The sequence below is a fragment of the Streptopelia decaocto genome (assembly GCF_964273445.1).
Source record: "Streptopelia decaocto genome assembly, chromosome: 6".
Lineage (NCBI taxonomy): Eukaryota > Metazoa > Chordata > Aves > Columbiformes > Columbidae > Streptopelia > Streptopelia decaocto.
In genome coordinates, this window is record NC_138660.1 from 21557156 (window position 1) to 21572415 (window position 15260).

Sequence of the window (15260 nt, forward strand, 5' to 3'; positions counted from 1 at the left end):
GGATGGGGAAGAGTAGTCACCCCCTGTCCCCCCAAAAACACCCCTCCACCACCGGCACCTTGTGCAGAAAGAGGCATCTTCCCAGGGCAGCAGAGGGAAGCCTGAGACCATCTTGGCTCCTGACCCAACTGAGCATTGCAGAAGTGTCAGCAAATGCGGAACTGTCTAAAAGCTCTGAAAAACACATCCCGCGCCTGTTGGCATCGCTCCCTGGCCAGGCGTGGCTGCAGGGTGCTGTGTGTGCCCCCCCCAGGGGCTCCCCAGCACCACCAGGAAAGGTCTCTCTGGTCTCTGTGATGGTGGCACCTCCTTCCTCGCCCTCCATTTCCTCCTTGGCCTGGAGTTGCTGCTTCTGCCTCACCCTCCCTCCTGCTTTCCTTGTCCTGCAAGATGCTGCCGAGCTCCTAGGAGAGAGGGATGCTCTGTGGGAGGGTCACACATGGGCTTCCCCTGCAAAGCGGTTTCCATGAGGCACGCAGCAGGCAGAGGGGTGCTGGTGGCAAGGCAGTGGGTACTGGGGACAGATGGGTGTGATGGGGGGGCCAAGAACAATGTGGTGGCCACCGGTGCCCAGCCGTGATCTGTGCCCAGCCGTGATCTGTACCCAGCCTGCCACGGGGCAGCTGAGCCCCAGGCTTGGCGGGACGAGCCCTCAGGCAGCCCTTGGCTGGTGTCTGCTCTGGGTGAGCTCATTTCAAGGTTCATTTGTAAGACAGCACCACGGTGAAAAAGAAGGGCAGCTTTTGCTGTAAACAGTTATTTTACACCTCTCAGTCAGGGCAAAGGCCTTTATTTTGGAGGCAGGAGGGGTGTGGGAGGGAACGCTGCCCCGGCTTTGGGGGAAGGCTGACATCTGTGCTGGGGATTGTGGGGACCCAACCGGCCCATGCAAATGAGCATTAAAGGGAGCTTTCTGCAAATTCCTGCTTTCCTTTTGCATTGGCCACTGCCAGGTTTCCCTGAAAAGGGGATTCTCCTTCATCAACAAAGCCTGCCTTTTTTTCCTGGGCTTTCTGAAAAAAAAAAAAAAAAGGAAAAAGAAAAGGGTCAGCACTGCCTGGAGTTTTCTTTTTTTGCTATTTGTCTACATTTCACACCCTGAAGAAAGAAAACAACTTTTAACATCTGTTCCTGCACTTTTTAAGAGGGAAAGAAAGGCTCTTGAAAAAAGGGAAAGTGTGGCAGATGTTGGCAGGTTCCCTCCGACGCAGATGTCTTGCTCCGAAGAAAACTTTCTTTGGGGCTTGGCGGCCAGGGCTCCTCTTTGACTTGGGACACGCGACTGCCTAGCGAACGAAGGGACGTGGGAAAGTGCTGGTGAACAAAAGGGGTTATTCAAACAAACCTGAGAGCCGTGAACAATCTAATAACCAGCAGAGAAATGGTCAGCGGCCCCCAGCCCTACTGGGGAGGGGTTCAGGGCAGCCAGGGGCCACGGGATGAGGGAATTTTGCCACGTCCCCAGGGCTGTGAGCAGCATTGTCCCCTCCTTAGCCCTGCCTGCTCCTTCTGGGTCATCCAACATGGTGCTTTGGCCAAGGACCATCCTTCTCGAGGTGCTAAATGGTCTCAGCTGGTCTGCAGACCCAGCTGCGCAGGAGCTGGCTGCCCCATGGCAGAAGCAGGGGAGATGGAAGGCAGGTACCTGCCACCCTGGGCTGTCCCACACGCACCAGCCAAGGCAGTGCAAGAAACCACAGGACAGAAAGGATGTGGCAGGACACAGCATCATGGTAGACAAATTTAACTTTTAAATAAGAGGTTCTGAAAAGATAATAATTAAAAAAAAAAAAAATCCCAACCCTATTGATTAGGACCCGTTGAAAGATCCTTGTGAAACTGATTTTGAGGAAAGATTTTTTTTTAATGGAAAGCAAAAATATCGAGGAAAAGAAGTATTTTCTGCGAACCTTTTGTTCACCCTCTCCCCTTCTCTCTGGCTAGTAAAATAAAATGTTTTAAAATAAGTTTTTGCCATGAAAGCTGGTAATATTTCAGTTTAGGCACTTCATAAGAAAAGGTGAGAAGCCTAGAGAAAAGGGAGCAGAGCCAAGAAAATTCCTATAAGAAAGTAATTAATTCCAGTTTGCTGTTAAAGCTGAGAAGCTCTGTGATGATTCCTCTGATTCCTGCATACTTAGTTCTGCCCCATTTCTGTCCCAGTCCGTTTTCTCTGCAGGAAGGATGCTGCATGTCACCAGAGACCCGTGTTCCTGCCCAGGCTGCTCCCTCCTGTCTCTTGCCACTCGGGGCGATGCTGTGGACACCAGCTCACAAGCTGGCAGGACTACCTGGTGGGCAGCTGCCAGCTGGGTGGAGGGGATGCTCAGGGTGTCCTGCCTCCTCCAGCCCTTCCAGCTGTGAGTGGGTTTGCTGGGTCTGCTTTTATCACAGGGGCTTTGCCTTTGGGACACGCAGTGACATGGGGCTTGTGAAGTGAGAAGCAAAGCGTGGGTTTGGGAGCCACAGGAGTGAACAGGCGGCAGGCAGGGGCATTGGGCAGGGGAAGGCAGGGACAGTGGCTGTTGCTGGTGCAACTTCGGTGCACCCCCTGCACCCTGTGCTCCTTCCCTCAGGGAGGGGCTCCAGACCCACCTTGCCATAAACAAACACTCACCAAAGAAATTCTGTTTTTACAGGGGCTTTAGTTATTATGAATAAAGAGTTTTTCATCTGATGTTTTTCAGAAGGTCAGTTCTGGTTCAAGGCTGAGGTTTAAAAACGAGGGATGAAGCTCTCCATGAAAAGGTTTCAATCTGTGGGTTTCTTGATAGCTGTAAATCCCAAGCAGCTCATCCTGAAGCCCTGTGTTGCCCGGGGTAGTTTTCTCCCAAAATGTTGCAGCAAGAGAGGAATGTGAGGAGCAGCAGGACATACAGACACAGTGACCGGACGTGCCGGGTCCAGAGGGTTCAGGCAGTGCCTGGGCAGGCAGGCTGGCTCTGGCGCTCAGGCACAGAAACCACAGCCGCTCAGAGATTACTCACTGCTGGATTGCCTGGGGGGATCAGGCTACATCTCCAGCCTGGCCTCAGTTGGGGAACCCAATCTCAGGCTGATGCAGCATGGTCCACAGAGGGACCACATGTCCAGCAGCTTGGCCAGGACAGGATTGCACAGGAAAGGAGCTGGGGCAGATGGAGTGGTAGATTCCCCATCCATGGGAACATTCAAGGCTAGGGTCGATGGGGCTCTGAGCAACCTGATCTAGTTGAAGATGTCCCTGCTCATTTCAGGAGGTTGGACTAGATGACCTTTGAAGGTCTCTTCCAACCCAAACTATTCTATGATTTGTCTGTTTGGGGCATGGAGAAGAGCATTTGCAATTGTTTTCTATTATAAGGAGAGCTGTCCAAGAGCTCAGCCCTGATGCAGCAGATGCCATCCATGAAGAGATGTGGGATCGAAGGCACCATCAGAGCTTCCAGCAAGGGCAGCTGCGGTTGTGGTGGGGAAGGCTGCTCCAGAGACCCTCTGCATTGAAAGGTTGTATCGGTTAAATCCTCGGGGCCAGGGTGACGCTGCCTGTACCGGGTCATGGTTTTTGGCAGAGAACTGCAAGGCATTGTGGTTTGTGGCTGCGTGAGAGTTGTGTGGCAAGTGGGGAAGAGGCAGAAGGGATCTGGAGATGAGTCTTGATGTCTGTGGTTGAGTGGTGGCCTATTAAAGCAATTCACCATGGTATAGGCAGGGCTAGGAACACAGTTGAAAGTTCACCTGCTCCAGAGACACAGGTGGAGAGAGAGAGAGGACATACATGGCATTGGACAGTGCTACCTGCAGTATTTTCATCATAGGGGGAGTCCAGCTTTAGAAATGGCATTGGACATTTTCTGGAAATGTCACTGATATTCCTTAATCCAGCTCCTTTACTGAGTGCACCAAACCTTGCTAGCCCTACCTCAGCTTCCTCAGTACCAGCTGGCTCTACCACCTTTGGGAGTGGACTCTTGGGATAGGAAATAATTACATGGCTCATACCAGCTGAGTAACTCTCAGCTTTTCTTTCACAGTGCCCCTCCAGCCTTCATGTTAAGGATCAGCTGACGCTCCTGCCATTGCTCAAGACATCTCCTGTCTGGCAGGTTAGCAGTGCTCCCAGCCCCAGAGGGCGCCTTATCTACTGCTTCACAGCCAGAAAGCTGCTGCTTGCAACATGGCTCCTGAGCCAAGAGGCCTTATAGGAAGAAGAAAATCTGATAAGCCCTGTAGGTGGTGACACACTGATAAGGGTTAGCCCCTTGTGTGGGCCACAGCCATGGTACAAGGGGCAAGAGCCGGGTGTTGTGGAGAGGGTGTAGGGGGCTTTGAGTGACTATTCAGGGGGGTTCTTGAACTTTCCTCACCAGGCATCCTAGAAGTTGTTTCATTCAGTAGGGCAGATCTGGGATTTTTCACACTCTCTCTGTGTCTAACGTTACCAGATGTCCCCTGATAACAAGCCTCATCTATAATGCAGCAAGCACTTGGTTTATTCAGTAACCTTCTTGTGCACAGCAACACATATGTGGGTGCCTGGCTCCCCAAATACCAGAAACTGGGGCTCAGCTCCCCAACCCCAGCTCCTGTACATGGCACACAGCCTGTTTCTTCTTAGGTTCTCTGTTCCTGAAGCTGCAGAAGGGTCTGGGTTAAGTTTCACCTTTGTGAGACAAATATCTCTTCTGTGACTGTAAATGCGTCTTTGTCCCGGCTTGGCCACGTGCCAGTAGCAGCTTTCTTTTTATAGTACATGTGCATACGTGTACTGACACCACATCCTGACCCCCTGACACAAAATACCTCATCAGGACGATCAAGGCAGCGAGGCCATCACCGTGGATGCTCTGCGGGGAGGGTGACGTGCAGCCCGACCACCAGCACCTGGTCCTGGGCCACAGGCAGTGGCTGTTGCTGTGGGGCAACAGGATGGCTGGGGGGGGCACTGGGCTTAGCAGCAGCATTTCTTGCATGCTGCTCATTTCTGGTGCTGCAGGGCTGGGATTGCAGCACCCCAGGAAGTGGGGAAATACTTGGGGTTTTTTTCACTTGCTGGTTCAGTCTCTGTGCAGCCCGGCTGCTGAGGGGACAGCAGGACATACAAGGGTTTGGGATGGGAGGGCATGAGCCACAGGGTCTCTGGTCTTTGTGAGCCAAGTCTGACCTGGATTGTACATGAAAATCACATCCTTCTCTCTAAGCTATTTAAAAAAAAAAAAAAAAAATCTTTATTTTTATACCTAAATTTTTCACCTATCAAAGCGAGAGAAGTTTTATACTGCTTTTTGTTTTATAGATACTCTCTGGTTTTAACCTTCTCTCTCTCTCCAATTCCCCTATTTGTTTTTTTTTCCCTCTTCAGATATCTGCAGGAGCCTCTCTTTTTTTATTTTATTTCTCTGGAGGAACCAAAGGGGGTGTAGGAAGTCCTGCTAGCTCTTGGGGCACACTTGCTCAGTGCAAGAAAGACCAGAGCCCCGATGGGGTGAAGAGCAGGTGGGTGATGCTCCACGGGCTGCTCTGTGAAGGGCAAAAGCAGAGCTTGCTCTTGCTTCATCTTCTCCGTAACAAGGCATGTAAAAATAATAACAGAAACCCCACTGCCGCAACCTTTTTTTTCCTTGTCTATTTTTAACACCAGGGGCTGTGCCCTGGGTTTGCTCCATCAGAAAGCAAAAGGGGCCATGACACATGTGAACTCCCCAAGGAGTTTTCCAGAAGAACACTTGTGATCAGCTGAGTGCTCTGTTGTGTTTTAAAGGTGATGTTTCCTCCCTTCTCACCATTCCTGGTGTGTGCGTATACACACGCACAGACAGCAACTTGCTTGCACACAGAACATTTTCAGAAGATACAAATTTCACCATAGAACATAAATTAACTCTCTTTTGAAGGTGAATCCAGCTGAGCTGGGGGAAAGGGGCTCAGCCTTTCCCCAAACCAGTGCCCGGCTTGGAAGGTGGGGACAGGCAGAGCTCCGGAGTGCCCTTCTCCTCCAGAGCCAGGGATCCCATCAGGAGGAGGAGGAGGAAGAAGAGGAAGATGACAGGCACAGAAAAGCTTTGAAGAGTCTTAGGGAAGGTACCTGCACGTATTTGCTGGAGTGGCCCAATATAGATTTTAGTGTCAAGTGGTATGGCAATGGTTCCTGTGTTAACTCAGCACCACGCAGATGAGACCCCGTCCAGCTGAAGAGCAGCACTAAGCCTGTGCTGAACAGGGTCATTGCAGCAGTTTTTGGCTGTAAGAGCTAATTAATTCGTTTCTGCAAAGTCCTTTGAAGGAGTAAAGTGCTAAGTAAATGCATAGCAGCATCATCCAGAGGGTGTGGGCTTCAAAGCTTAACAGGCACTACTTAAATAGAACTGAGTTACTAAACTGGGTTAATAATTTCTTTAAAATGTAAAATAACAGGGAAAGCATCTGAAAAAAAAAGAAAACAACACCAGTTGTTTTGATAGTGGTGAGGCTGAGGAAGACTCACTAAAAGAAGCCAGCTCCCCAGAGGATGAGCAATTGTCTTCCAGTTCCCCTTCCCTGGCTTTCAACCTTAACCTGCTGACATAACCAGGAAAAACCTTTATCCTTCCATAATTTTCCATTTTAGAATTCATTCAGTAAAAGCGAGAGAATATAAGTGATGAGAAATATAGAAGAGCAGTCCTTTTGGGAAGATCGGTGGGTAAATTCAGGTTGGTGGAGGCGGTTCCTGCGGCACCTCTGCGGGAGCTCAGCCTCTCTTCCCAAAGCCTCATTAAATCTGTGGGTGACAGCCAGCCCTGGCGTGGACATGTGGAGTGTGGCCGGCTCACTGCCACGATGCTCCTTCAGGCATGTTGGGTGACCAGCGGAGCAAGCTGTCACCTACCGAGAGCACCCATGTGGGCAGGGTGAAAACTGAAGGCTCCTGCCAATATACAGAATATGCTTTTTAATTGTTTTAGCATTGTTCACAGCCTCGTGCCTTTCCTGCATGATTTAGGATTTGTAGATGTATTTGCTTCCTGTCCAGTTGAATTAATGGATATATTTTACTGTTTTATGTTTTGTTTTGTTGTTAATTCGGGAAATACGTTCTTCTATGGTGCTATTTTTCAGGGTGACTTCTGTTATTTCCTTCCTGTTTACTGAGCTGATGGAAATCTGGTTTTGACTTTAGCCATAGATTCTTGCTGGAATGGATGCTGCCCTTTATAGATGACTCCCAATTGTGCCACAGTAATAAAGAGTTTATTAAAAGGACCTGGTTCTGCAAAACAATATACCGCTCTTCTTGCTGTCCAGGAAAGGAACTTGCAATAGTTTTTTTTCCCTATGATTCTTCTGGCAATTTTTTTTTTCTTTTCTGACTGTCTTTACATGCTTACACCCTTAGTTTTTGTGATTTGCACTAATATTTAAAAAATGTGTTTAAATTTTGCAATGGCACCTTGAATTGAGGATCATAGCATCCCTGTGAGGAAAAAAACAAACCAAACCAACAAGCCCCAAAACCAACGAACCAAAAACCAAAAAGACCCAAACCAAAACAAACACAAACAAGGGAACACAAAACAAACCACAAACCCCTGTTTTGGATGACAATAAAATTTATTTGTGCTTTCTGCTGTGAATAGGTTTTGGAGGCTGTGAGTCTGTTCATAATGTATGAATTGAATAAACTGAAAGGTAACAAAATGCTCACCCAGAGATGTTTCTTTGGGAAAAGCTTCAAGAGTCTGCAGTGACCATGCCTAGCCAGGAACGAGTGAAACGCAGTTTCAGGAACAGTCACAGGCACTTGCAAAACCTGGGTGATTAAATTCAGCCACTTCAGCTTGATCCAATGTCCACGGACACACTCAGAATTCTTTTTCTTCCAGACTTTAAGTAGAGGATATCCAGTATAATAACTACAGTCATCCCTACTCCTCATATTTTCTCCCCAAAGCCTTTTCCCTTTCACTTTATCAGGGACCAGGAATCCGGGCTCTGGTCTCTGAATCACACCACGCATGCCCATGCCTAACTAAAACATAAACTAATGTTTGTTATGTTCTTTCCTCTTTGTGTATTTGTCAAGACTGCTGGCAAGAAGACTCAGATTATTTTTTTCAGATGGTCCATGTCGTGCCTATTGAGGTGGCCATATGGGTGGCAGAGGAGCAGCTCCATCCCATCGCATGGTGAGATGGGGCCATGCCTGAAGTACAGGCAATGATTTCTGCCTCTGTGCTGCCTGCCCAGCTTCCTATGATGCTCTGGGCTCTGTGCAAATGGGGCTGGTGCTGGGGAGCTCTCACAGGCACCACTGCCAATACAACTCGGCGCAGGATGTTTTGTAGGAGTGATATTTACCTTGCTCGGGCTTGTTCCCATTTGGGCTATGGGCAGTGACATTCAAATGCACGTGGCAGTCTGCAGGATATGGAGGGACACTGTGGGGGACATGATGAGAAGCACTCGGGACCTGGCCCCACAGCATGGTAGTGGGGAAGAGGAGGAAACCCCCTCCAAAGGGCAAGGATGTGTGTCCTACTGCATTACAGCCCTGGGAAAGATAAAAGAGAAACCAGGTGATAAGATACTTCCCCTGTGTGAAGTACTGAGGAAGAGGAGGGTGCAGCAGAGGGATTAAGAAATAAGTCTTGATCCCTGGGAATGGGTTGGGAGAGAGACCCCGGGGGCTGCTGGGGATCTACTTTGAAATTGTATTTGAGAGGCAGTTTTGCCACCACTCTCTTTAAGAAACCAGCCCAGTGTGAATGACCTCTCACAAGCCTGATGGTCGTGCAGGAACACACTGGCCTGGCCTGGTTTTTGGGTGATCAACAGGAGCCCATGGTGGTGTTGGCAGCTTCCCTGCCTCCTCCTGCCCTTGGCCTCAAGGAGAGTCGAGGAGGCTGGTTCTAGAGCTGCTGCCATGCAGGACCCGCATCCCGTGCAGGGCACAGCAGCTCTGCACAAGGTACGGTCAAAAGAAGAAAAGAAGTGAGCAAAATAGAGCTGCTTCAAGGAGGATAAATTTCACAGGATGGCATAGTATTTTTCCCCATTTTCACCACTGTTTGGTGTCGGGTGGTGATTAGAGGAGCTGAACCTGAGTTGCAGAGCTCCTTGGGACCCCAGACCAGCAGGAAAAAGCCCAAGGATCCCATTCAGCTGTCTGTCCCTCCTGAGCAAAGCACCCAAGTCCTTGCATTTCTATCTACATTGTGGTGGTTTTGTTTTTGTTGGTTTGTGTTGTTGATTTTTTTTTTTGTTTGGTTTGGTTTGGTTTTTTTTTCCAGTGAAGTAACTTGTATTTTAATCATGTTTACTTGCTTCCTAATTTGCAAGAATTAATTAATTCACAATGGATGTCTCAGTCGTGGCTGTGAATTAGTGAATTACTAGTGTACTGAGAGCTCTCTCACATGTTGAATTTAATTCCTGCGTCTAAGAGCTTAGAAAAATCATGTGCTCTCTGTTCAGGGATTTCCCTGCAGTATACTACACAGGGGTGGTAATTGCACCAAACCCGTTACTTGTATGATCTTTTTTCCAACAGTCATTTTTAGAGCAGTAGTGTCTTTTTTTCCAAGAGCTTGTGTTGAATCCCTGTACTGGCGCTTGCCTTTAATTCCTCCTTCTCTCTAGTCAGTAAACTGAATACTATCTGTTTAAACTTGAATGTTTTTAGCATAATTACAGGTTAACAGTATGAACTCAGACATACACACCCTTTCCATGTTGGCTTTGAAAACAACTATTCCCAGCTCACAAGCAGGATATATGAACTGGCAGCATTTTGCTGACTGCACACTGTGGGCCCAGGCAAGCTTGGCAAGCTGTTCCCCAGGTCCTGTCACCTTGTGCAGACAGCATGTACCCCTGCCTGCCCCAGATCCAGAGCTGCTTCAGCTCTTGTACCTTGATATAAGAGCAAGTATTTATTTGGGGGAGATAAGCCAAGTGCAGGGAACCATCAGGGTGGGAACTGGAGAACAAGGAGAATTGGAGCAGGGAAGCCAACAGGATGCTGCAGGTGGATGATGCGCAAACGGTCCACGGATGAAAATCCACCTCACAGGAGTGAGAAGCTGAACTGTGAAATACTGGAGTTTGCTGCTAGGCTGCTGGAAGATGCAGCTAGTGCAGAGTACATGGGATACATATCCAAAAATGTAATACCAGACCATTGCGTTTTCTTGGACAGCTGAGGATGGTATTTGTTGTCTGGGTATGAAGCCTATTTTTGCTTATGTTTGATTTTTTTTTGTTTTGTTTTGTTTTAAATTTCCACCTGGAGGGAAGGGAATGCCTGCCAGGCATGGGGGAAGAGAAGAGACCCTGCAGTCCCCAGGGGAGTGTACAGATAGTTCCAGCACCCTATGCAAACCCCATTGCACTAATTCAGGTGTTGCTGCAGAAATTGCTTTTCACCCACCCTGTCCCCGCACTGTGGCTAAGGTAAATTCTCACTCTGTACAATATGAGGTCGCTTGGCTGTGAGCACAGTCCAGGAGAGAGGAGCTCCAGCCCATCCCTGCCTCACACTCCAGGCCCCCAGCACAAGCTGCCATGTCCAGCACAGTGTCCCCGTGCGAGCCCATGAGGTGCAGGAGCAGCTTTGCCCACCCAACACCACTTGCTTTTTTGTCCAGCAGACGAGGCAACTGCAGCATGTGAACTTTGGAGCAGCAACACGCTGCTGCAGGAAAAAAATACGGCATTGAGAAGCCCGACTCAAGCTCTTCCCGGTGATGTGATGGGGAGGTGCAGGAAAGGGATGTAGAGGCACGTAATTAAAAATAAGTTGGATAGAAGCTGTCAGCTGGAGCTGTACAGCGCACCAGAGCATGAGGAGCTTAAGGACATTTCAGGAAATCAGGCCAGCAAGTCCCACACTGCACAGCAATAATGCATCAAACCCGGGGGTGCAACGTTTCACCTCATAGCTTGTAAGAAATTCATTACCTTCTTCCATAAAAACATACTTTTCTGCTTTAAAATCACGTTGTGTATTATACTGGACAGTTTCAACTTGATCTACGTTTGGAGACTTGTGGGTTTTTTTTGACTTGGGCTAATCTGCATTTGTCATGGTGAGAATAATATATGGATATTACCTGCCAGGAACACAGAAACAGCCCGAAACCATTTGACGCTGCGATGGGAACCAGCAGAAAATCTTTGGACTATAATTCACGGGCAACCTGACGCGCGGGGCCAGCTGAAGTCCAAGTCCAAGGCACAACGCTACGTCACGAGCCTGCGTCGTGACACAGGAAAACGGTTCTCTGACAGTGCAGAGGGTGCGAACGGTCTGCAGCAGGTTAAGGCGATAAGGAGAGGGGTAATAATGCTAATAAATAATAAGAAATAAACAGAAAACAATCATTAAAAATAATAAAAAGGAATAGACAACAACTAAGTAATAAAAAAGTTTAATAAAAATAAAAAGTAAGCAATAAGGAATAACAATAAAAAATCATTAATAATACACAGCCACTGGGGTGGGGTGCTGAGGCACGAACGGCCCTTCCCGGGGACGACGGCGCGGGGGGGGGGGGTTCCCTGAACCTCGCCGCAGGGCTGCCTGACACCGGGTTTCCCCGCGGCCACAGCGCACCCACCGGGGCGGACACGGGGGACACCATGGGGGCGCACATGGGGCTCCAAGGCGCCCCCGCTCTCAACCCCGGCCGCTGCCCGGGTGCCGCCCTCGGCCCTCCGCGCCGGCAGGGGGCGCTGGCTCGCGGCGGCGGGCGGAAGCGACACCGCGCTCCGCCGCCCGCTGCCGCCGCCGCGCTCCGCCGCCGGGCGAGGGAAGGGCCGCTGCGACGCAGCAGAGCGCGGGGCGGGGGGGGGGAGGGGGCCGGGCGAGCCGGGGCCGCGCCGCGCCTCTGCCTGCAGCTGCCGGAGCCGCGCCGCCAGCCACCGGAGCCGGGGCGGTCGGGCCGCCAGGGGCAGGCCCCGCCGGACACGCCGCCGAGGAGACGCCAGGCCGCGCTCCGTACCGAGGTACCGAGGCGGCGGGCCGGGGGGAGGCCGGCGGCGGGGCGGGCTCGAGCGCGGCGGGAGGTGAGGGGGGCGAAGGCCGGGGGGCCCGACGCGCATTGTCCGCCGCGGGGCCGGGTCGGGTCGGGTCGGGCGGCGCCGCGGCCGGTGCGTGCGGGGCGGCCGCTCGGGCAGGGCCCGGCCGTGCCCTGCGGCCTGGTCCGGCCGGTGCCCGCCGCTCACCGGCCCCAGCTCTCAGCTCGGCGGCGGCCGGTGCTGGAAGGGACCGGCCGAGTCCGGCCGGGCAGATTGGCCTGGGAGGCGGCGCTGCCTCCGCGGGGCTCGCTGGCGGCCGGCAGAGCGGGACAGGTCCCGCCGGGTGCTGACTGCACTGAGGGGTCTGTGCGCTCTGGGGGTGTCGGTGTGTTCGTACGTAGAAGCCGGAGGTACTGGGAAGGGGAAGGTGCGGAGCGGTGTCTGGTTTAGGCCTGTGCGGCAGCGCCTTTTATCCCCAAGTTCCTCAAATGCTGTACCCGGGGACCGAATTAACGTGCAAAACTGCGCCGGATTTAACCTCAGCCCGCAGGAGTGGAGCCGCAGCTCCCGGGCCGGGCGGCGGCGGGGGCTCTGTCCCGGGCAGGGGAGCGCAGGTGGGCGGGCTGAGGGAGCCTGGTGACCGGGAAAACACCCAGCTAAAATCTCTTCTTTGTTATGTCCTTTATTACTCGAGTTGGTTGGAGGTGCAGAGGAGACACTACTTAGCACAGTCCTCTCGATGTCCAGGTCTTAAGGCTTCTTCCTACAATTGTTACTTATAGTCCTAATAGGTCTCTGTGTAGAAATAACTGTATGTGGGGGCTGTTAAGATCTTGATTTTTTTGCAGACTACCCAATAGAAAGCTAACACAGAATGGTCTCTGTTTTCCATAAGAGAAAAAGTTTTTTCATTGTTTTTTCCTACAGTTCAGTTACTTCATACTACTAGTATTGAGACTAGGATGTATTCAGGTGGGTTTTTGTATTAGGTTTTTGTTTTGTTTTTTTTTAAGGAAAATGTAATTTTTGGTTAGTGGTCATCTAGGTGCGTAAGATTTATTTAAAACCTATATGCTGTCTTATGAGAATGGTGTGATTTAATTTGCATGATGAGTCAAAGATTAAATTACATGACCTAGGCTAGTTAGTTTCAGTGAGGCGAGTAACAATGCTGGGAACAACAGTTTAAATGTAGACCAGAAATGAAATTTGATTAGTGTCAAAATGTTGTAAAGTTTTTCTTGTGTGTGTTGTTTTTAAACTTACCTGTTAGAAACTCTAATTCAAGGCCCTGTGTTTTCCTTTCAGCAGCATAGCTCATCGTCAGGAAGTGTGTCTTCCTTTATAATGTGAAGAGCTCATGAAATCATATACTGCCAGAGGAAATTTAACATCCTGAGCTTGTGCTGTGGCATCTAAACTTAAATAATAGATTTTTACTATTTAAAACATCATGTATCTTTGGTTAATACCTGTTACCTAATACCTGTTGATGTGACACATTCCTTTAACTGCAGAGGGGAAAAAAGGCCAAGAAATATTCTGTGGATTAGAGTAAGCATGGTACCTGTTTTGGGGTCAGAAATAACTTGATTTTTTTTTCAGTTGCCCTGTGCAAACTGACAGTTTATCTGATGTGTAAGAGCAGCATGATGCCCCATGGTTCTGTGTCTTGGTAGGGTTCTGGCAGTTGTGGACTTGCTGTTCTAAGAATATTGTATTTTACAATTAGCTTCATGGTTGTCTTGTGGCATGAGAAACTATTGAGTCAGCCAGGTAGTAGGCACTGGGCTTAAATTGTGTTTAAACTGTAATCTCAATGGTTGTGTGATATACGTGTCGCTGAGGTCTTTTCCTTGGTCAGACAAAGAAAGTACCTTAGTACAAGAGGAGATTGTGTCTCTGGTGTTGGGAGCAAGCCGAATAAGGTCTTGTAATGTAAGTTTGTTTGTATGGACTATCATACTGCCAAATATTTCTAAATACTGATAGCATTGATTTTTTTCAAGTTAATTGCATTCTCTTATTTACTTTGACACAGAGTTCTGAAACTTTCACGGGTTCTGTAGGTATTTAGTGCATATTTATAGATGGAGAATTATAAGTCTCCTTTATTTGTATACATACATCTATCTTTAAAAATATCAATTCTAAATAGAAGTGCCAGTTAAGTAATACTTTGTGACAATATGTCTTTGAGAGATAATTATGCTCTTTGGGTATTATCAAGTGCAGACAAATGTGTATTCCCAGTGGCGTGTGATAATATTAAGAAAACTCCACCTCTTGGAATTCCCTGATTGCTTTTATGAAACATTTATTCAGGAGGGAATGGTATATATTTTGCATTCTGTCGTAGAAGCTAATACATTAGTCTCTTATTAATTAGTGGGTGGTTGGCAAATGAAACCTTACTGTTGAGCTGTACATGCGCTCTCTAGGTTTTTAAGGCATTTTTGTGGATGCTGGAATTGCTGACCAGTGTACTCACTTCTGAATCAATTCTCATGTTTGTCGCCTTAATGTTTGTGTAAAATCTTTGTGAAAGTGGTGATAATCTCTGTAGTGTGCTCTAGACACTTGTTAAAATGATGTCTTTTTTTGTGTTGCATGTAGAGTTTTGGAATAGCTTAGTAATAGTTGATGCTGGTTTGAAGCAGGGAGGAGTCTGGATGACCTTTTGAATTTCCTTCTGGCCCTGGTTTCTGTACTTGTGACACTTTATAACATGGCTTAATTACAAGAGCAGCTATTAAAGTATGATTACCCTTGTCTAATTGGAGGCATCTTGCAGCTTTCTATCTAAAATAAAATTTGACTCATCTGCTCCTTCAAAATTAATAGTACCACAACAGCCTGCAGCTATTTCGTGTGAATAATGTGCAAAGCAAAAATAGGGGTTTAATTTAAAATATCATGTTTTATACATTGTACAGTTGAAATCTTGTAAATTTCGCAGTTTCTGGTAAAGAAATTGTGGCCTATGTGCACTTTTACCACTTCTTAACTGTGTGTTGAAGCCAGATATTAATCACATTGGACAAAAACCTTTTCAGTTGTTCAGTGGTCCTACGATGTAGCGTTCACTGTAACTGTATTTTTGTAGCTGTAGATATACCTCAAGCAAAATGACAAATTGTTTTTGCTATTAGTGCCCCAAGCTGCGCTGTTCTAACAGGAGGAGAACTTTTAAAATGTTACTTCCCCAATTTGTTGTCTAATTTAGGGTGTGTGTTAGTTGGAATTGTTTGGCAGTTCAGCTCTCATTCCGTTCTGTCCGGGCT

General features: G+C 48.6%; 1 protein-coding gene across 1 annotated transcript in view; it reads left to right on the forward strand.

The window, feature by feature from the left end:
- The first annotated feature begins 11800 nt into the window (after positions 1-11800).
- The window catches only part of CAB39 (calcium binding protein 39), a 40713-nt gene continuing 37253 nt past the window's right edge, over positions 11801-15260 (forward strand). Inside the window, exon 1 of the mRNA XM_082057352.1 lies at positions 11801-11964. The gene's annotated coding sequence lies outside the window, so the exon portion shown is untranslated. The remainder of the gene's footprint in view (positions 11965-15260) is intronic.